The following is a 23,459-nucleotide window of genomic DNA, read 5'->3' on the forward strand; positions in this document are numbered from 1 at the left end:
GTTTACCCAACAAAAGAAATAATAATAAAAATGCAATTATATAGTAAAAATAGCTTTGATGAAGTCTCCTTTAGTCAGTCATGTGCATTGGCATTTGAAATTGAAGAAACAATCTGCTGCAGAAAAGGCTAAAGTGATGACTTTGAAACAGATATTATTGATATGCACAGACTGGATCGCTAGTGACCGTGACAATAATACCTCCAGATCGCATACATACTCACACTTTCCGCTACAAGCAGCTTCTGTTTTCTACTTTGCTGGCATTTACCCAGTAGTGTCTCTGCAACAAAGTGATGTCATGCCGCATGTGTTGACGTTTCTGTGTAAAAGTCAAGAAAGAGGTCTAACTCTGTTCCACCACATAACTATAGATATGTTAAAAAATAATGAGAATAAAAAAGAGTGAAGAGTGAAGGATTTGGATAAAAAAATGAGTGTCCATTTGGGCACGCACTGATTTTCAGAGGCAAAACAACCACACAGACATTGGGGAGAAAGACAGTGACTGTGTTTAATGGCAGAGGAATGTTTGATACCGCATGTCGTATAAGAGAAAAAAAAATCTCTGCATTTCTCGGTAACCCAAATGCACTCGGTAGGTCAGAAAGCCATGTGTGTGTATGTAACGGAGGCCAGCTAGTGTGTGCTGTGCAGATAAACCTCACTCCTCTGACCTCTAAAGATGCTCTAGTGACAGATTAGCCTCCTTGGTAGAACGACCAACTTCCATGCGGAAAGTCGCCGGTTCGATCCCAGCTCAGGCGGGGTTACATGTAGACCAGGGGTTCTTTTTCAATTAGGGGCCCTCTTTCTCTGATAAATTTTTGAAGCCCCACCTGTCTGACATTTTCTCTAAAATGTTTGTACAAAATGTTCATTTAAACCTTCATTTATTAACAAATATATAATACTAAATATATATATATAAAATACCTTTGTTGTGCCTTCTGTTATTTTCTATAATCAGTATTTTTTTAAAAATATATAAATATATAATAGAACTTTAAGTAGATTTAAAACCAAAACACATATATATATATATGTGTGTGTGTGTGTGTGTGTGTGTGTGTGTGTGTGTGTGTGTGTATGTATGTATATATATATATATATATATATATATATATATATATATATGTATATATATATATATATATATTGTAGCGAGGCAGAGGGAAAACACCGACACAGTTGGATAAGTTTACAGACAAGTCCCCGGAGGGTGCTTTATTTACAAAGTGAAGGGTGTGTATACGGTGCTCTTCTTCGAGGTGAGGTGCTTTGGTGCTCCGGGAAGTAGGTGAAGGACAGTGAGTAGTCGGGTGTAGGATCGTCACGAGCTGGAGTCTGCTGTGGAAAAGAGACAGAAAGACAAGCATTAGCACAGGGAGACATTAGTTGAATGAAGCTCGTCTTCCTCTGGCGTGGGCTTGGTTTATATGCCTCTCCACTTGATGACGTCCAGCCGTGCGCGATGATGGTCCAGCTGGGTTGTATTAGCGACCAGGGCGACGTGGCATGTGTGTGCTTGCTACAACATATATATATATATATATATATATATATATATATATATATATATATATATATATATATATATAGGTATGTATATAGATAGATATATATTCAAACCTTGATTGGAAGGTAACTTTTAATTCCGATCCAGTCTGAAACCGCAATCGGATCTGGACATCGCTAACGAACATAGGCAAACTCAATTCCTTCATGTTGTCCCAACACAAATTGATTGTGTGGACGGTGACATCATTTACAGTGTATGTGTATTTATTTATGTATTACCTAATATTTACAGTTTGAGGGTTTCTCTTTTTTTTACAACTTTCACAAAACTGCACAAACTTTTGCAAGATTTATTTTTGTGAGCAGTTACATGTTGATATAGCCATAGCTAAAGAATTGCATGTGCATTATAAATATTTATAATATGTAAAGTTAGCAACTATAACAGCTGCACAGTACAGAGATGATAATGATTGACAGCAGCAATAAGCAGCCCACCTGAATGTACCTCAGCCATGAAATAACCTGGCTCAACTGCAGTATTCTGGAGCTATTCCTGTATATAAGAAAGTTTTTTATGAATTCAGTTCAGCTGAATACCAATCACCGAGTGACCATAACATGACATAATCGCAGGCTAAAGCAAAAAAGCAAAACAGGAAATAAGAGTTTAAAAAGGAAACTCATTCCGGCTTTGTCTGCTTTTTTGGGGGCAGAGATGAGTTTATTATTGTGCTTTTTCCTGATGCAGTTCTGGCAGTTCCATCCTAACAAAAGCCAGAGACAGCATTGAAGAGAACATAGTGTGCTGTGATGTAAACTTGACAAAGAGGAATCAAAAAGATCAGCCTAGACCACTTTGAATCAGACAAAGGGTGAGTGGAGAATATGCAAATTAGAGTAAACAATTTGCTATGGACTACAAACTACATTCTAAACTACATGGTAATACTACATACTGATTCTGACTTTTGAAGGGATATTCACCCAAAAAATTGTAATTCTGTCATGTTTTACTCATGCTTAACTTGCTTAACTTGTCTTCTTTTTCTACTGTTTAATATAGTAATTACTATTAAACTAATAAATTAGGAGTTTATTGAAGCAAATGTCATAGTTATTTCATTGTTTTTAGCAACAGTTGTACTTTAAATAAATTGTGAGTGCATTTATAAGCCGGGACACACCTAGCCAAGCTAACAACTGAGGCTTTGAGAAGAAGAACCATATATGTCCATATTTTTTGAGTAATAGGATTATGAACATTTTATTTATTTTACTTGAAGATAGACAAAGCAAGGTTCTTAATTCTAAGTAGATAACATTTTCAGTGTCAGTATTAAAATTCAAAGTAATCTTTATTTATTTTCCTCAAATGTGAAAGAATGGTATATGTCCAGTTAGTGTGGACTAACATTATAACTCCAATTCATCATATCACCCCAGTGTTTCCTAACCACATTCCTGGAGGACCACCAGCTCTGCACATTTTCCTCCTTAAACAAACACACCAGATTCAGATTATCAGCTCATTAGCAGAGACTGAAAGACCTGTGATGGGTGTGACAGACTAAGGAGCCATCCAAAACATGTAGTGTTAGTGGACATCCAAGAACGTGGTTGAGAAACACAAACCACTAAAGAACTGATTTCTTTATCTGTGTTTTAATACAGTAACAGAAACTTCAGGCAAATATTAAGCATTTCTTTAAAGTAAACTATTATTATTATTTTTGTTAATAGAAAATACAATATGAACATTGTACAATACATAGACCTTCTTAAAGTATGGGCAAAAATAATCAATTATTAACTCAAATCTCATTTTCTTTTCAGCTTAGTCACTTTATTAATCAGGGGTCGCCACAGCGGAATGAACCGCTAACTTAACCAGCATTTGTTTACGCAGTGGATGCCCTTCCATCTGCAACCCATCACTGGAAAACATCCATACACACTCATTCTCACACATACACTAAGGTCAATGCACCTATACCGCATGTCTTCGGACTTTTGGGGGAAACCGGAGCAACCAGAGGAAACCTACGCAGACACAAGGAGAACATGCAAACTTCACACAGAAATGCCAACTGACCCAGCTGAGGCTCAAACTAGTGAGATTCTTGTTCATTGTCGTTTAGAAAAGCTGGCTATAGTATAGTATAGTATAGTATAGTATAGTATAGTATAGTATAGTATAGTATAGTATAGTATTGCCTTGTCTGTTTTGGACTGTTCTTTGGATTTGTGTTGTTTTACTGCCTGCCTTTACATGTTCACTAGATCAATGTTTCTCAACTGGTGGGTCGTGACCCAAAATTGGGTCGCGGAAACATTTTTAGTGGGTTGCAGAGTGTGTGGTCAAAAAAACAGCAAAAGTTTAATCTTAATCTTATTTTGACTTTTATTTTTAAATGCGTGCAGGAAAACCCTACCGTTTGACATGTAAAATTTAATTTAATTCTAGCAACAAATATGTCAAAGCACAAGTACGACCCTGAATATATAAAGTATGGATTTGCATATATTGACAACAAAAAAAGGCTTAAAACCTCAGTGTGTCATATGTAGCGAAGTGCTCTCACAAGAGAGCATGAAACCTTCTAAATTAAAACTTCATCTAAACCAAACAACATGTTTTATTAACAGTTAAGTTTAGTTCATGGTAACTCAACCTTTCCTTACCCTAACCACTGTTTACAGTATTTGCTGTTTTTACTCTGTAATATTACTATAATTTGGTACATTTTGTTAAATGACAGCAGTAAAATACAGTTTATTTGTTAGTCTTGGGGATTTTCTTATGATTTATCTTTCATTACTTGTGTATGTTAACAAATGAATACAACTTAGGCCTAATTATAATTCCTAAAATTGTATTATAGTTCCTAAAAATTTGGGTCACGGCTTGATGACCATGTAAAAATGTGGGTCCCATGGCCAAACCGGTTGAGAACCCCTGCACTAGATTAGTCTTTTGGATTACCCTTACCATCCTGTTTTGAACCCTAGCTGCTGACCATTCTATTTTAATAAAAGCTGCATGTGAAACTCCGCCTCCATTGCCACAATCTAATTTATAACAGCTATAGTACTTGATTGGCATAGTCACCTTCAGCTTGCAAAAATAAAAATAATTCGAAATGTAATTATTTAGGGGGACAATAAACATGTTATTAATTCAAATAAATTCCATGTATATCACATGCAGCCATGTACTGAGTAAAATCTATTTTAACGTTGTAGTTATTTCCAAATGTCTTATTGTATTTTTTATTGTATTGTTGTATTTTCTCTGTCCTGTTTTAAGCGTAAAGTTATAGAGTAATTGGATGTTTAATAGTAATTGCACTCTAAAAAATGTGGGTATCCACACAATTCCTTCATGTTGTCCCAACAAATATCGATTAACTTTTTTTTAATAAATTTAAGTGGATTGAACAGAAAACAATTAATTTCTCTCCAGAAAATCTCAAGAATTGAGTTTATTCATGTTATTTTAAATAAGTAGTTTAAACAAGCAGCAAAAATAATTTTCAGAATAAATGAAGTATGATCTTATTCTACATCCCTAATCCTGCCCAATACTTAAAGTGTGACCAAGTTTATATTCATTTATTTATGTATTTATTGACTGGATGCTGCAACTTTCTGTGTTTACATGATATGAGAATAGATTTTCTCACATCAAATGATAAAATGCCGAAGTGACTCTCAAAGCAGCTCTACAGATAAAGGTCACATGCTCATATGTTGAGGCAACAGATGCTGAAAACACGATCATTATGCGTGATTGAGTATGTGTGTGTAGTAAATGAAACATGCTATTCATTCACAGAGAAACGCAGAACATGCAGACTTCATATTCCCTATTCACTGAAACCTGTCCACATTGCAAAATGAAAAGGCACACAGCACTACTTTAGATTTTATCATTCAAAATTGATCAAATTTTGAATTTACAGAGGTATGGCTGGATTCGAGATTCTGTTTGTGTTTCTGATATGGCTTTACAGTTTGGTTGGTATTTCAACATATAGTCAGGCTTGTCTGTTATTGCACTAGTTACCAGGAACAGTTGTTTGAAAAGTGTCAGGTCATAAACATGCAGAATTTATCACTCCAATATGCAACATAGGCTCATTCTGAAAACACAGCCTTATATATGTTTCTGGAGATCACGAATGTATGTATGGCTGCATTTCGTCTTTAAAATGAATGATATGAGGCGGTATGACGCCAGTTTTTTTCTCGCTTAACATTTGACCACTTACCTGCATGTGGACGGCTTTTCTGCTGTTACCAGTTTGTCTGGTAGCTCAACATGTACGTCGGCGGAATTGAGATGCAGATCGGAGTTGACCGTTTTTGGGGTGTTAACGATGGGGTTCGAGTCCGGTGAAGAACGGTTCCAGAAAGCAGGTAAAGAACACTAAAAAATAAACAAGTAAATAACAGGTTGAAAACGTGGTAAAATCTAAAAACGTGGTAAAAAAAATAGACGAATGCTTTTCCTTTTCTGGTTTGCTTTTTAGAACACTGCGATTGGGTTTAGGGAAGGGGGTGGGCGGGTCTATTGGTGCTTTTAAAATACTATTTGTTGGGTTTAGGGAAGGTGGAGGTGAGGGGATTGGTCGGTTGGTCATTCTGTCAGTCAGTCAACACGACCTTTGGTGGACTTATGCGAGAAGAGCATTTGTGAATGTTACTCACAAGACAAAAGTGAGATCTCAAAAAGCAAACACAAAGGGCTCTGGTGGATTCACAATAACAAAAACAAATAAACGTAGCTCCTCAGAAATATTTTGCTCTCTGGGTTCCCAATATAGATAGTCATGATATTTTGCTGAGTCAGTGAATAAGTCTGTGTTTAGTTATTAGCAAAAGAAATTGTTTACTAATATTTGGTATTGTAAGAAGTCAGAAGAATCAGTTGGTATAGGCACCGCTTAAGAATTGCTATTTTAAATATTCTGAATACGTAAAAGTGAGAAAGAGCTGCACTGTACAGAGTCTACGGGCTCTATTTTAGCGATCTAGGCACAAAGTCTAAAGTGCATGGCGCAAAAGCAAATATTATGGGTGTGTTTTGAGCATAACTTGCATTAAACCAATCAGAGTCTCATCTCCCATTCCCTTTAAGGGTCAGTTTTGTCACGCCATGGTGCATTTGCTATTTAGGAGGAAGAACTGAATTCTTCTATAGCGAGAAAACAGTTAAGCAGATCAATTGTGCGAGGATAAAGAATGAGCCTCCCCATTCAGCCTCTTTACTTTCTCTTTACTTTACTTTTACTCTTTACTTTACTCCTTTACTTTCGTAGAGTAGGCAAACAGTGGAAATTCCTAAATTATTTAAAATTATTCCTAAATTATTCCTAAATTTCTAAATTCAGTTCTAATTTTAAGCAAGCAAATAAATGCACAATTATAACAAAGGAGTTATATCCAATCACACGTCTCATTCTTTTCCCCGATATGGTGATGCATACGTTTCCAAAACCCAACAAATGAAAAAATCTAAACTAGTTTTTATTAAAAAAAATATAAATATACAAATAATAAATACTATGACAACTACTAATATTATTGTACAAATTCAAATTATCATGAATAAACTGAGAAAGAGCCCCCACAAGGTGAAGTCATGAGGTTTTTTTTTTTTTTTTGGACTTTTGTGTATTGCGTTTGGACCTGCATAAGTTATTCGACGGCGCAGTCTTTTTCAGTTCCTCAAAATAGCAACAATCCAATAATGTCCCTTAACACACTTCCTTTTTAGACAAGCACACCCATGAGTCCACAAAGTAGCGCAAATTGATTTGCTATTAAAACAATGGCGCAAAATGTAAAAATTACAGTTGTGCTGGTCTGAAAATAGCAACAAATTACATCATATGCGCCTTGCACCTTTTTGTGCTGGTGTAACACAGGGCCCAAAGTGATTGCCTTGCTCAAAATAGCTTTCACATTAATTCACATGCATGCAGACAGATTTGAACATCCTTCAACTTAAGAATTTATCCCTTCAGGATTTTTCAGTCCAATAGTCTTTGAAAAGAAATAAAATAAGATTTTTTTGTGTATTTTGATAGCAAATTGAAGCAAATTATGCCATACAGATGCTGAAAATTATCATTATGCACGATTGAGTATAGGTATGTTATGTGTGTAACAAAATATGTCATTCATTTACAGAGTAACACTTTAACTATTTGCTTTTTTACTGAAACTTTTTAATATAGTTATGATTTAAACAGTTACACAGCAATACTTTAGAATTTAGTCATTCAAAATGTATCCGATTATGAATTGAAGAAATTAATGTCATAGATTTTGAATTCCAGTCATTTTAGGTCACAAAAATAGTACAATATTTGCAAAATCCTTGTGAAAATTCTAGAGGGACTGATTAATAAAGTCTAGTGTACTGCATATGTATTTAGCTGCATAGACATTTGTTTAAACTGCTCCTTCTGTGGTTAACAGTAGAGAAAAGCATCCATTATTTGCGTGCTGGAGTGTCTGCAGAGGGTGTGAAGTAAGCTCAGAGCTGTAAGTGTTGGAGGCTGTGGTGTTGATCGCTCAGAGATCAGGAGACACGGGTGACTCAGAGCAGTGGTCAGAAGTAATTAAACAAGGGACTGGCCATGGGTGGCCAGTAGAGGGATATTTGGGAGCAGTCTGACAGAAATATCCTGTTCTTAAATGTAATCAGCATGCAAACATAAAAAACATATACCCAAGTTGATATTAGGGAGTAGACATGTTGAAAACAAGATGCTTTTATTTTTATTGTGCGTCATTTAAACAGTTACAAAGTATCTGCAGCAAAAGAGCATATGAAGAGTTCAGATGCAAAACCCTCTATAGACCTCTTTTCTTGTAAATGAGCATTTTCTTTCAGGCTCCTCTGATTAGGTTCAGAAGTTTAGTTTTTTTTTATGTAATGCAAAGGTTATTAGCTAGTAAATAAAATAACTTTTTTTTAAATGTCAGTTTAGACTTAGACAACTTTTTAACAGGGTGTATTTTTTTTTGCGTCAAAACCAGCTAAATCCACTTGTGCTATTTTTGCTAAACCCTCTAAATTAACCTATTAGAACAAGACATTGTATTTAGTAGAAAATCACTAAAGATGCAATTAGAAATAATTTTATGAAACATAAAATACAATACATAAACCACCTAAAATTATAAATAGATAAATCTGTCAACTCAATGGCGGTTCATTCCGCTGTGATTAACCAGGGACAAAGCAGACGAAAAATGAATAAATGAAATCTGTAAAGTAAGTGCATTAATCAATAACATTAAAACTGACTTTAATTAAATCTTAACAATCTGTTGTCATTTCTGATATTTGAAATTTACATTTAATGTAAGTAGAACAATGTAAACATTGAAAGCTTGGTAGATTCAAATAATGTAGTGTAAAACATTGTGAAACATCAATATCTGTGCATTGTCCATTAATATAAAAAGTTTATCAGGTGTCTAGGTGTTTTGAAGTAATATGTGTAATGTATAGCTTTACAAATTATATTTATCTTTTTAAAAATAGCTTAAATTAGCAAATAAAACACAAGGTAGGTTTACTGGGCAAAAAGGGAATCCCTCTGAGACAAATTTAGAAGCTGTTATTCATTCAGTCTCACCATACTTAAGGTCTGGGTCTCTTGTTTACCCTCATAGCATTCATGTGGGATAAAAGAACGACATCTTAACTCTGTCTTTCGTGAAATGGAGTTGCCATGTATAGTAAATCGGACTCATTCAAAGTAGCATCACTGCGCAAAAACACGTTATGAATGCATGCTATACTTCCGACTGTACACATTGCGACATAGTGTTTTGTTTTTCTTATAATGCGCAGTTTTGAGGTAAGGGATGTTTTCATTTGCCATTCACTGACAGTTGGACAGGCTCATGCAGTTCATCAAACTCCTTTTAAAATCGAAAGCGGAAAAGCTTAAAACAGTCTCCTCATAAAAGCCGGCATACCAACGCGCTACTACTTTGAGAGCTAATGATTCTAAATGCGCCTTCTGATTAGTTCTCGGGATATAGCGGCTTTTGCAGTAAAAGGCAAGTGGCGTTAGCCAACAAACTGTTCTTTCTGAATGCCCCACGCCGGGGTTTTGGATGATTAGAAGCAAATATATTTGTTGATGGTGTAGTACCTGGCTAAAGCATTCACTCAATGCCATTATCTCATTCTTGGCGGAAGTGGAATTTAGCGGCTTTTGCATCTGAATTCTTCATATTTAGTTCAATGGTGTTAGTTCCATGACAACGTTTTTTTGTATATGTTTTTCCTGTGTGTTTAGATGACATTATTGTTTTTGGGACTGAAAACATACAGTGACACTGTATTTTGATGGTCCATTTGAGTATTAGTAGACGGGTCTGCTTAATATCTGTTGATACTGCTGCTAAACAGACCTTTAGCTGACTTTAAGAAACTTTGCAAGTACTGGTCAACTTACACTAACCCTGACCCTAACCCCAACCCAATCCATCCATCCATCCATCCATTCACATTGTTAATCAGGTATAGATCACATACAGCTGTTGATGGAAGTAACAATAATTATTTATAATATTTATTATATTTCTCATTAATTGTAGTTTATTAACATCTACCACTACCCCAACCATCAAAGTAATGTAAAAACAGATCTGGTTCTGGAGTCTTCTCTATTAGTATAGCTGATTAACCATGTGGATGGATTATAACAGCCTTCTGAGCCTACTAGTAGTTGCAGAAGGCGCCTACTGGCCAATATCTATCAGCTGATAACCACTGATTATGCTCATTTAATCAAGTGATAGCATTCAAAGCGGGTGGTCTACATTTACATATAGTTCAGTTAATTATAAATTACAAAACAAGTTCAGTGCCATGAAATCAATAATATTACTGCATGTTTTACACCAAAGAAGTCTAAGGTAACAGAGCTAAAAGGAACCTAAACTCTGTCAGGTGACAGAATTGGATAAAAAAAAGATATTTAATATAAATGTCTGCAATAACACCATTGCTTAAACATAACACCAAAATTATATTCCACCTTAGAGGATCGCCTTAAAGTTTAAGATGGGGCATTCTTCCTACTTTTGACCTTCTGAACACACATTGAGTGGTTATGCTCATCAACCTGTATTTGACATTATGACATTATGAACACAATATATTTCATGTTTTGTCTTGTGAGCTTAATTTCATTTGTAAATATACATCCTTTCTTGTCATTCAGACCTGCAACACATTCCAAAAAAGTTGGCACAGGAGCAGCTTAGAGCTAGTAATCAGGTAAATTGGTTAAATAATGATGTGATTTGAAACAAGAGATGTCAACAGGTGATCGTAATTATGATTTGGTACAAAAGCAGCATCCAAGACAGGTCCACAGGTGTCAAACTCAGTTCCTCTAGGGCCACAGCTCTGCACAATTTAATTCCAACCTTAATTAAACACACCTGATCAAACTAATTGAGTGCTTTAGGCTTTTTTGATACCAACAAATAAGTGAATAAGTGAAGTTGAAGCAGGGCTGGAACTAAACTCAGCAGGGCTGTGGCCCTCCAGGAATTGAGTTTGACACCCCTGATCTAGACCTTTGGAGCGAAGATGGGCTGATTATCACCAGTTTGCTAACAAATACATGGGAAAATTATTAAAATGTTTAAAAACAATGTTACTCAAAAATAGATAGGAAGACATTTGGATATTTCATGTTCAACAGTGCATAACATAATAAAAAATTCAAGGAATCTGGAGGAATTTCAGAGAGTAAAGGACAAGAGTGCAAGCCTAAGCTGAACACTCAGCCCTATCATACACCCGGAGCAATGTGGCGCAAGGCGGGACGCAATTGTTGTTTGCTAGTTTCAGCTTGGCGCAAGAGTCGTTTTGACGTTTTGCACCACGCTGTTTAAATAGCAAATGCATTTGCACTCATTTGTGCACCCATAGCCGTTCTGGTCTAAAAAGGAAGGCGTGTTGAGGCACGTTGCTGGCGCATTGCTATTTTGAGAAACAATAATAGATTTTTCAATAGACCAGAACAAAGCTGGTCTATTGTCCAGCGCAGAGCGCGTTAGTTGTGCGCCTCGCTTACACACTGCTTAATACACACAAAATGTTGAGCAATAGCAGATATCTAAGATATGATAAGGATATATATAGTAAATAAATATAAAGGATTAGAATATTACCAAAAACATATTATATTCTAGCCTACATAAATGAAAAAAACACTGCCTTCATGCCTTCTTCATCTCGGGAGGCTTTTTCAGTTTATTTGTGACAATTTACTTTTGTATAATGTCATAATTATTAGCAGTATTATTTATTATATCCATATTTATATTTGCTTTATTAAAAACAAGCTTAGATTTTCCCATCTGTCAGGATTTAGACTATATTGGGCATGTGTATTTAGATATAACTCAGTTTTTTTACCACACTTCGTTATTATTGTTCTTTTATTCATATGCTGGAAATTAGAACTGAATTTAGAAATAGTTTTGAAAAAAATCTTTGCGCTTAACAAACAAAATTAATTATTTATAGGCTTTAATTAATTGATGTCTGTGCGTACAAGGTTTCCCTATCCACCAGAACGAAAGTGAAAGTAGATTATGAGAGGCCTTAACTCTCATTCTTGTGCTATAGATGCTTTGTTTAACAGTTTTTTTTGCTAGTGAAATGCTCAGTTTTTCCACTTACAAAGTCGTCATGTAAATAGCAAATGCGCTATGGCACGACGCAACTGACACTTAAAGGGAATGGGAGATGAGACTCTGATTGGTTTATTCTAAAAACACACCTATAACTCATTAAGAAAATAAGCACAACCCTTTTAGACCATGCACCATGGCGCAAAGCTGATTTTTCAGTCCTTATATTAGCAAAAGTGGATTCTGACACGCCCTGAATGCGTTTGCGCCCTGCACTTTGCACTTTGCGCATGGATCATCAAAATAGGGCCCTCAGTGCATCAAGAATCGTCATTCATCTATAAGCTATATCACTACATGAGTTCAGGACTACTTTGGCAAACCTTTACCAAGTACCACAGTGTGAAGTTACATCCAAAAATGCCAGTTAAAACTGTACTGTGACAAAAGAAAGCCCTATGTTAACAGTGTCCAGAAGGGCCGTCGACTTCTCTGCGCTCGGAGGCATCTGGGATCAGTATTTCATGTAGAAATGGACGCCGTGTGCGAAGAAAAGTATTTTCAAGACTGTTACCAGCAACAAGTCTAAAAGCCAGGGTCAGTCATGGTATGGGGTTGTGTCAGTGCACTGTAAAAACGCCAACTTTCAAAAAGTCCTCTGAACAAAGATTAATAAGTTAACTGAATTTAAATATTTTCATTTGAAATGCTGACAAATAATAGTTAGTTTGTTCAACAAATATGGTGCTTCAATGTGAAAAACTTAAAATATTTCGTTGAACTAATACAAAATTCTTAGTTTTGCGTTGATGCGTGCCCTTCTTGTTGGCGCATGCGCCTTATAAGCTTCTGGCGCATGCGCAATTTACTTCCATAGCTCACTGCAGGGGGTACCTGTCACGTGCGCGCGACAAAACGAACCATCTTTCTTTCTGCGGAGCTACGTGTCAATCGTTTTCATAATCGATTGTATATAATTGTATACATGTTTTTGTGCGATGTGCTACCCATCTGACTGCCCGATCTATTTTACCAGTGTATTAATGATGTGAGAGACCGTGATAGAGCGGTTAAGAGTAGTGGTGGGCAAAGCGAGGCTTCGTGAAACACTGAAACAGTCGAAGCAAATGTGTCGAAGCTTCGAAACGTTTCGAAACCTCACTCTACAGTGACATTTAGTGGTCATTTTTTATATATATTGCACTGAAACAGCTTCAGCAAAGAACGATTGAACAAATTGAGGGATTAAACCCCACTTTGTGAAAGTGGAATCCTACAAGTAACATAGTACAGTGGTTAAGGTGTCAGACATCCATGCAGGAGTAGAAGGTTTCGAAGCCAGTCAGTAGCAGTTGTTTTAAAATGCTTTAATACCAGTTGGTAATGCTTTGCTCTTGTATCGTTTTGTTTCAACTTTGGTCTGATATCCGAATAAACAATTTGTGAATAAATATGTCTTGTTTTTGTCTTAAAACAGGGTTGTTGCTAGATCAAAAACGGTGGCCTGAAGTTATCAAGAATTATTTATATTATTCATTAAATTTCCCATTTATTGTATTTTATTAATGTCTACCCAAACCCTAAACCCAACCATACTGTAAAAATATTTATTATTGTTTTACAGTGTTACAAAAATGATGCTAAATTGATGGCGTAACTGTAGCTGTATCCTATTTAGGCTACACAAAACAGAAACATGATTAAAATACATAAAACCATGATTTCGAAGTCGGGATTCGAACCCAAAACATCATGCTAAGCATAGCATCAATAAGCAAACCCACAGTGCTCTAAGCCATTTGAGACAGAGATAATTTGGAGACCTTGGCAGTCAAATTAGGATTCACCAGGTCTCGAAACGTTTCTAAGCTGATCGATGCTTTGAATCGCTTTAGTCACGTGACTAGGTGTTTCGAAACACTTTAGTCACGTGACTTGGGTGCTTCGGATCATGCTTCGGTGCAGTGATTCGAAACACTTGCGCTTCGGGATCTCGACACTGTGTCAAAACATCAGTTTCACGTCAGCCATCCCTAGTTGGAGCAGGCCAACGACGTTTCTGCTAAATCATAGGTATGTATGTCTTTTTTTGTTATCATCTAACGTTATATTATTTGATATGTTGGCTTTGATGTGCGCGTGTATCCTAATACGGAACTATTTGTTATAATTTAGCCGTGAGTTACTTGTTTCGTGCACTTGGTTTTGGCTATTTACATCAATAAAAGTTTAGAGTGAATGTATTTGAAACAAATAGCGATTTCAATCGAGTCATTTGCTTTAATAACTCACGATTAATACAATGAGTATCATATAACATACCAGATCAGGTATCCAAGTCAAATATAACATTATGTCCTGTTTATCTAGATTGCTGTCAGCATTGCGCACATCATAACCTTTTTTCCCTTCGAACCAGAGCCAGTGGAACAAACGGTGACGTGTTTAACTGTGTAATTTGTGTGAAAATCGTGTGATTTTCATGTAATTCATTGCTTGATTTGTTAGCTCGACTAAATGTCTATCATATTCAGACCAACTTGCTTTAACAGTCAGCTAGCTTTTATTTACATAAAAAATATAAAGGGCTAAATATATATTTTTCTTTCTTTTTGCTCAAAAGGACTGAAATATTGACAATGACATAATTCAATGCAAGATTTCCTTGAGGAGGTGAGACTTGTTATCATCAGTGAAATTTGACGGTCATTCACCAGCAGATGCAAGAAACCTTTTCTCTTTGCCCAAAAGAAGTTGTTGAGATTTAGCCAGGAAGAAATTAGAGAGAGATAACCTGGACTTTAAGGAAGAGGTAAGTCACTATATTGCAATTGCTTTGGTTTCATTCAAGGTAGTAATGATAATGCTAAAAATAACAAACAACATTATTATTATAGGTAATTCAAAATACATCTGTATTCAGCATTTGAACATTTAAATATTTACATTTACACATATATATATATACATATATATATATATATATATATATATATATATATATATATATATATATATATATATATATATATATATATTATGTGTAAAAATTAATATGTATGTTTTTTTGTATATTGTAGATCTGCACAGAGTTTTCTCAGATCTGTAATGTAGATCTCCTGAGACAGTTAATCGAGTGACTTGATAAATATACAGCACCTCTCCTGAAACTCTACAGAAAAGAAGGGATTCAATGGGTCCAGAGATGGATACAACTTTAAACAAGATGGATGAGCAGGTACTCATTAAGATTTTTTTTTTCTTATACACCCGTCTGATGTTTTTAACATGTGCAACATATTTTGTCCTGTCAAGAATTTCATGCTCAGGTAATACAGTCTAATAAAACGTAATTGCAACAATTTAATTGTCCAGCCCTTTTGCATTAATTTTAATTGTGTCAAGTTGTGTTTTGATTGTGAGATGGAAGTAAGATAAATAACAGATGTTTCACTTGTTTTGAGTGACCATTTCAAATGAATACATTCAAAGAGGAAAATAGAAAATAATAGCTGTAGTTTTTAACTCAAAGTAATTGTCACATGAAACTAAACATTTTTCTAAATTTGCCAACACAACCATTATCAAATTCCATTGTATGGAAACCACAAAATTCTTTTTTAAAAATAAAGCCATGTGTTTTTCAACAGCATGAATAAAATACTATGCTCATTTAAATGTACTAAGTACATTTTTACTTACAAAACAATAAGATTGTAAAACACCCTTTGTAAATGACTTTCCTTTAGGTCACTGATATTGTCACCGATCGAGAAAGAGCAGCTCTTGAGGGATTGCCAATTTTTCTTCGTAAAAATTCTGCTTGCTTTCTCAAGATATGTCTGGTAAGTTACCCATTTTCATACCCTATTCTACATTTATTAGTCTGCTTGGTAACACTTTTAATAGCTGCACGCTATAAATAATTTATTTAGTATTAGCGAATAGTTAATTTATTTTCTGTTAAGCATAACGCTACATGAAGTGCTCAATGATTGTATTTTTTTTTAACTTTAATGATTCATTTGTATTACTAATTTAAGTATTGCATTATTTACAAACCAGTTATTTAAGAATAGTTGGTGTTTTTAAGATCATTCAGAATGCTTAAGTACACGATTAATAAACTATTCAAATTAACATTTAAATATCCTAATATTAAGGTATGTAATAATAGTTACTTTGTATGTTAGTATATGCTTTATGAGCTTAACTTCATCCAGTTGTGACCTAATCTAAAGTGAGGACTATTTATGCTTTATAAATCCCTTATGAATGACAATTAAAGGCTCAGTTATATTCTAAACAGGACAATAATCAACTTTCACAATTGAAACTGTATCAAATAAAAGTAAATCTTTGCAATTTTATGTAAAATAAAAGTTTAAAAAATTGCTAAATATTAAAAAGTTGTCAATATATTGTTCAATTATTATATATTATAGACTATTCAAAGTGTTACTGTTTGTATGTACGAAAGTATTACATGTTTTTATTTTCTTTGCATAATAGTAATAACATTAATAAGTAGTAATTAATATTACACATCAATTAATTTTCCCATTACTTAATCTCCTATAAGGACACGGACCCTGAAGACCACAGCACCAGAGATTAAAGGATTGGAATCTTCACTGTGGTGGAAGATGATAATGGCACTTCTGCATCCCTGCAATATGTGATGAACCTCGCTAAAATCTTGGAGGAGGCCATAGTACTTCAGGATATCACACATCTGCCTGCAGCCTTCGCTTACTTGTTCAGCCTCTTGTATAGACTGAATATGGAACACCCAAAAGAACTCAAATATACTTTTTAAGTGATTCAGCATGTTTTATGGAGGTTGGTGGCACATGATCTGCGAGAGTTCAGTTCATTCATTCATTCATTTTCTTTTCGGCTTAGTCCCTTTATTAATCTGGGGTCGCCACAGCGCAATGAACTTGTTTTACGCAGCGTATGCCCTTCCGGCTGCAACCCATCTCTGGAAAACATCCATACACACTCATTCACACATACACTACGGACAATTTTAGCCTACCCAATTCACCTGTGCCACACGTCTTTGGACTGTGGGGGAAACCGGAGAACCCAAAGGAAACCCACGTGAACGCAGGGAGAACATTCAAACTCCACACAGTAACGGCAACTGACCCGTGACCACTTCCTAATGTGCCACTGTTTCAATGTTTTGAGGTCTGTTTTTGGACTTTATGTACTTTGTTGACAAAAGTGCAGTACACTTTAAAGACTGTATGAATGGAGTGGCTTTTAGGGTTTACTCTGATTAGATGATTGTATATTCACCTGGTTTGAGTGTTTAGACACACTAATAGCTTGGTTTTAGTAAGGTTGCCAGTTATTTTATGTTGAGGCAGTGTACAATCTTTTCAAATCTGGAAACATTCAGTACTAGTTGTGTACAAACTAGCCCAATGCTGAACACGGCTAATGTCAAATGCTGATTTTGTATGCAAATGTTTTGGATTGTGATTTGAACACAGTTAAAAATAAAAAAAAGTGAATTGACTATTCTTGTGTATTTAATTTGAATTCTAAAAATTAATAGTAAATGCATAATGAATCAGTTTGTTTTATTTTGTTCAGTAAACTAAAAAAATCTTGTTGGGTAAACATAATCATTTTTGTTCAGTAAACAAAAGATCTTGTTGAATAAACGTGAAAATTTTTGTTCAGCAAACAAAAGATCTTGTTGAGTAAACATGATAATATTTGTTCAGCAAACAAAAATATCTTGTTGGGTGAACATGACATTTTTTGTTCAGCAAACAAAAATATCCTGTTGGTTGAACATGATATTTTTTGTTTAGCAAACAAAAATATCCTGTTGGTTGAACATGATATTTTTTGTTCAGCAAACAAAAATGTCTTGTTGGGTTAACATGATATTTTTTGTTCAGCAAACAAAAATGTCTTGTTGAATGAACATGATATTTTTTGTTCAGCAAACAAAAATATCCTGTTGGTTGAACATGATATTTTTTGTTCAGCAAACAAAAATATCTTGTTGGGTGAACATGATACTTTTTGTTCAGAGAACTAAAGAATTCAACAAAATATTTTGAGTTCACTGGTCTTCAAACCCTGTTTGTTGAGTTAACTCAAAAAGCTATGTGTGATAGGTTGCCTAATTATTTTAAGTTTACTCAACTTTTTTTTTTTTACAGTGTGCCCTTGGCAAAGGTAAATGCTGTTGATGATACAATTAATGCTGAAAAGTACATAGAGATTTCGGAGAACAATATTCTGCCTACTTTTCCAAGGACACCTATGCATATTTCAACAAGTCAATGCAAAACCACGTCCTGCACACATTACAAAGTCCTAGCTGCAAAGAAAGAGGATACAGATACTTGACTGGCCTGCCTGCAGTCCCGACTGATCTCCAATAGAGAATGTTTGGCACATTTCAAAGCAATAAATGCGACAACAAAAACTCGTTGCCCACTTTTAGACTTGCTTATGGGATGAAATTACACCCGAAACACACTGCTGAAAGAATCAAAATTGGAATTCATGTTTATTTTGGGAAAATAATGAGGTCAATGAAAATAATGAGGAACACATTAAATAATGTTTATTGTATTGTCTGCAATGAAATACAAGTTAAAGTAAATCACTACTTTTTATATGCATTTTCCACTGTACTTTTTCTGATTTGGGGTTGTAGAAACATGCCTTTTAAGCAAAGTTTATTTATATATTTATTTATGTATTACTAAATGATATACTGCTGCTACTTCTAATAATAACAATAATAAAATTGAATGATCTACTCTTAACCCTCAGGGGTCAAAGACCGCGTATACGTGTTTTTAGGCGTGTTCTCCTGATAACGGCAAAAAGAACTTAAATTACACTTTCAGATTTGATCGTACAGACAAGAGCAAAATACATTAATCGAATCTGTTTAGTGTCTACTTTTTGTGTACACTTACAATACCAAAAGAAGTGTGTGCTTTTGCGAAATAAAGAAAATAACCATTGTAGTCATTCTTTCTTTTTCTCTCTCCGAAAACTTTTCGTTTTTAGAAAGCGTCAGTAAAATGCACTAAAACTCGGCGAAAACAAAACTCACAGACATGAGACATATATCTATAGAAAGCTTAAAGTATCTACTTTTAAATTTAGTGAGTGCATGTTGGAAACAAATATTATTTGATAAAGGTATCAGTATGAAACCAACACTATGTCTAGTTTCACAGTCTGAGGTCATTATTTTTAATACAACCACGCCTACGAGTCCACGTGAGACACTCCTTGAATACATTAATACATGAGAGACATACCTGCATGTAGCTTGGAAGGTGTACCACACGCCCACAAACAAATACAACGCGCTGGCTAGAAAGTACATGCCCACAAACAAAACAGAATGTGCTAGAAAGGTTGTATCATCTTTATTCCCAGAAATAAATGGAAATTTACACCCATTAAACTTTAAGGGGTCATCATCGGGTATTTAGGCAAATATATATAATTAGGTTAACTAGGCAGATTAGAGTAGATATGCAAGCTATTGTAAAACAACGGTTTGTTCTATAGACTAGCAAAAAATGTATATAGCTTAAAGGGGCTAATAATTTTGACCTTAAAATGGCTTTTAAAAAATTACAAACTGCTTTTATACTAGCCAAAATAAAACAAAAAATAATTTCTCCAAAAGAAAAATAAAATTATCAGACATACTGTGAAAATTTCCTTGCTCTGTTAAACATCATTTAGGAAATTTTTGTAAAAGAAAAATCCAAAGAGCAGCTAATAATTCTGACTTCAACAAATATATATATATAAAGTCTTGAATTATTTTTGGACCGGTATTGTAAGTTATTTTGTTAGATAAGCTATTTTTCCTATTAAAAAAGAATTATTAGCTGCCCTGTTTTTTTTTTTTTTTTTTCCCAATGTCTGTTTAAAGTAAATATAATTTTTTCAACACATTTCCAAACATAATAGTTTTAATAACTCATTTCTAATAATAACTGATTTTATAACACATATTATTGTTGCACAGTTTGTGCTAAATACAAAAAATACATGTTGGCCTGTAATAAGTAGCTGAAATAAGCACAAATGTCAGGGCATATCAAAACATCTTAGGGGCCCCAAAATCACCTCAAACCCCTAAGGGTTAACCTTAAAAAAAAAAAAAAACATATGGAGAAACGAATGAGTTTTATCAACTACTATGACTAAACAATACAGGTTTTTAATCACATAACTAAATATATTGTTTCATAATACGTTTAACGATACATTGTCATTTTTTACATGCAAAAGTAATTTGAATGATTTGAAATGTAACAAAATAAATGTTTTTCTCATCTTCACGAACCCCAGTAATAGGTTAAAATTCATTACCTGGAAAACCTCCCATAAACAAACCAAAAAGCAATTATTATTTGTTTGAAATCAATCGCAGCTGATGCTTTCATATTGATTGCCCAGTGGTAGCAATTATGGACTACATTCGCAACAGCGCAGTTCAAATAATTTCAACATTTTGACCATTGTCAAACTGTCAGTGCAAACTTCCTGACTGGCAGCATGTTGTGGTTCTGTCATACCTCAGAGGCATAACATCAACTTTAAACTGACAAACAATACACGTCTCACCACCGCTTTATGAAAAAGTATTGAAAGGTTCAAAATACACACCCTACACAAATAAATGTTAGTAATCTCTATAGGATTTACACAGAACACCTTATAAATGCTTACAATCACACTAAATTGAATTGCACTTGTTCTCAGTGTATTAACTTAAGTGATACTGTAGTATTTTGAAGCAACTTACATTAAAAACTTTGACCGTCCACAAGTTGTACATAAATAAATCACCTCTCTGCAGTTTAACAAACAATAAGCTGCTGCTTACAGTTGGAGATGTATAGAATCTGTAATATTTGTGTTAATGTGCAGGAACAAGTATATAAATAACCTCAGCTGTTCATATTGTACATCTTGTAGGTGTAAAGTAGTGCCCTTTTAGCGAAGATTATAACTAAAGGTGAAAGAAAAAGAGAGAAACATATAAGAAGCCAACATTGACTGTGATCACCATTTAATAAACCTTTTCCAGGAGAAAACCAAAAAAATCAAAGAGCTTTCTGAGACTCTTCATCTTCCCACAGAAGTGTCTGGACTGGTGGGGTTGATACTGCTTCTCCAATATGGCTGGAGGGCTTGTGCAATGATTTTCACAGACAGTTCACCACTCACAAGACACTGATACTAATACAAAGAGGGAACTTTGATTACATAGAACATAGTGATTTATAGTTCATTCTGACTGAGAAACGACAAATAGATAATAATGATAGAGTGCATAGACTTATATGTGATGAATGAGTTTATTACAGTGTAAGAAAGAGGTTATTACATGCTAATAAGCAATTTGTCAACATACAGTGTATAGGTAGGCATTGTTTTTGTAAAACATCATTTTTGAAGAAACAATTAATACAGCAGGGGAACTAAGCATTGAACACTTCACCATTTTTCTCAGAAAACATATTTCTAAAGGTGCTGTTGACTTGAAATTTTCCCTGAATGTTAAGAACAACCAACGAAATTCATATATGAAAAGAAAACAAATCTAATTAGCTTACAAATTAAGTTTTGCATAATAAAATTAAATGATGAAGGGAAAACATATTAAACACATGAAGAAAGGGAGGCATAGTGACAGCCCAGACAGCAGCTGAAATCTCTAAGTAATTATTGAGCAACCCTCTGCCCTTCGTCATTGTAAATTAATATAAGCTGCTTCAGTCAAACCTCTACATTATTAAGATGATAAATGTGAAACCAGGGTGGACATTTCAGCAAGACGAGGGTCCAAATCAAAACCAAGGAATCTCTCAAATGCTTTTAGAGAAAGGAAATCAAGCTGTAAAATGGCCCGGCCAATCACCTGACTTGAATCCAATATTAAATACAAATTATAGATCAGATTTAATAGACGAGACACACAGAACCATCAAGATTTTACACTCTGAGCAATTCATTCATTTGAGAGGTGTTTTTAAGCTGCCATTACCAAAAAGCCTTTATATAAACTATTAAATATGTTTTAGTAGTCCAGTACTTTCTCCTTGTGTCATTCTATTGTTATTACACATAACATTTTTTTTCAGGTTTTTGTTTTGCTTCATTTTCATGTTTGGATTGTTTGGGTTTTTACCAAAATCTGGTTTAATTTCATGTTAACAGCCCCTTTAGAAATATAATTCCCAAAAATGTATTCGATACTCATTTCCTAGCTGTGTATTTATTTATTTTGAACATATGGAGTCACAAGTAGCAAAAAAAAAAGAGCACTCGTGCACGTTCCCACAGTTTCACGTTAAGTCGGATGTACAAAAAGAATATCCATGGGATTCCGCGTACGCAGTATTTCATACATCTGAATTTTTTACTGCGTACGCACATTTACAGCTTTTTGTGTACGCAATGCTTTAGTATGAATTCAACGCAAGTTTTCTTACATGAGGCCCCTGGTGTATAGAAAGCATCGTCAATGCACTGTGATAAGCATTTTGTATAGACAATCAGTTTAAGAGAAAATGTCAGAAATGCGGGTCTTCAAAATATTTTTACAGAAGGAGGTGGGCCTCAAAGTAAAAAAAAAAAAACATAAGTACATATAATCGCAATAACAAGACACACGCATTCATTGCTGTACATCACGGTTTATTTTGAAAGGTAAGTCCACAAAAATACATCCCATCAACCACATTTAGTCCACAAACACAATAATGTTGAATTATGGATGATTATTAATTTGTTTATGTCACCGTTTATGACGGAGACCTATTTTTTACACCGTTTTACCATGGTACTTTCACACGAAAACGGCATCTTTGTAAGAAAAGGCAAGTTTATGTCATAGCTTGCAGTGTTACAGATACAATGAGACCACAAAATGAATAAAAAGTCAAAGTTATAGTTACTAAAATCTTAACAAAGCCAAGTGTTTTGATCTTGACGGAATCTTATTGATATTAGGCAAGAAAAGGGAATAGTATTTCAATATTATTAATTAAATATATAATAAAACAAATAGTTTTTGAGACATAGCAAAGATGCACTGGGGTACATTTAGTCTTCAAGAAAGATAGACACATAATAAGTTCTCATATAGTTTATAAGACTGCGTCACTTATGTAAAATGCTGAAATAACTAGCATGGTCCTATGGGAAATTATTAGTGTTTTTGTTATATATTT

At 34.4% G+C, this 23,459-nt stretch overlaps 2 long non-coding RNA genes across 3 annotated transcripts; one reads left to right on the plus strand and one right to left on the minus strand.

The window, feature by feature from the left end:
* Nucleotides 1-8,407: 8,407 nt before the first annotated feature.
* Nucleotides 8,408-22,535, minus strand: LOC141379894 (uncharacterized). Its single transcript, XR_012396849.1, has 3 exons — nt 19,542-22,535; nt 12,491-12,645; nt 8,408-11,409 (listed from the first exon to the last, which is right to left on the minus strand). It is a non-coding gene; the product is annotated as an uncharacterized lncRNA (long non-coding RNA).
* LOC141379893 (uncharacterized) lies at nt 14,138-17,737 on the plus strand. Of its 2 annotated transcripts, none has more exons than XR_012396848.1 (5): nt 14,138-14,643; nt 14,831-15,019; nt 15,288-15,445; nt 15,957-16,052; nt 16,790-17,737. It is a non-coding gene; the product is annotated as an uncharacterized lncRNA (long non-coding RNA). The 2 variants fall into 2 exon arrangements; XR_012396847.1 differs by having other exon boundaries at nt 14,138-14,280.
* Nucleotides 22,536-23,459: the final 924 nt, after the last annotated feature.

Source organism: Danio rerio, chromosome 21 (assembly GCF_049306965.1).
Source record: "Danio rerio strain Tuebingen ecotype United States chromosome 21, GRCz12tu, whole genome shotgun sequence".
NCBI classification, from domain to species: domain Eukaryota; kingdom Metazoa; phylum Chordata; class Actinopteri; order Cypriniformes; family Danionidae; genus Danio; species Danio rerio.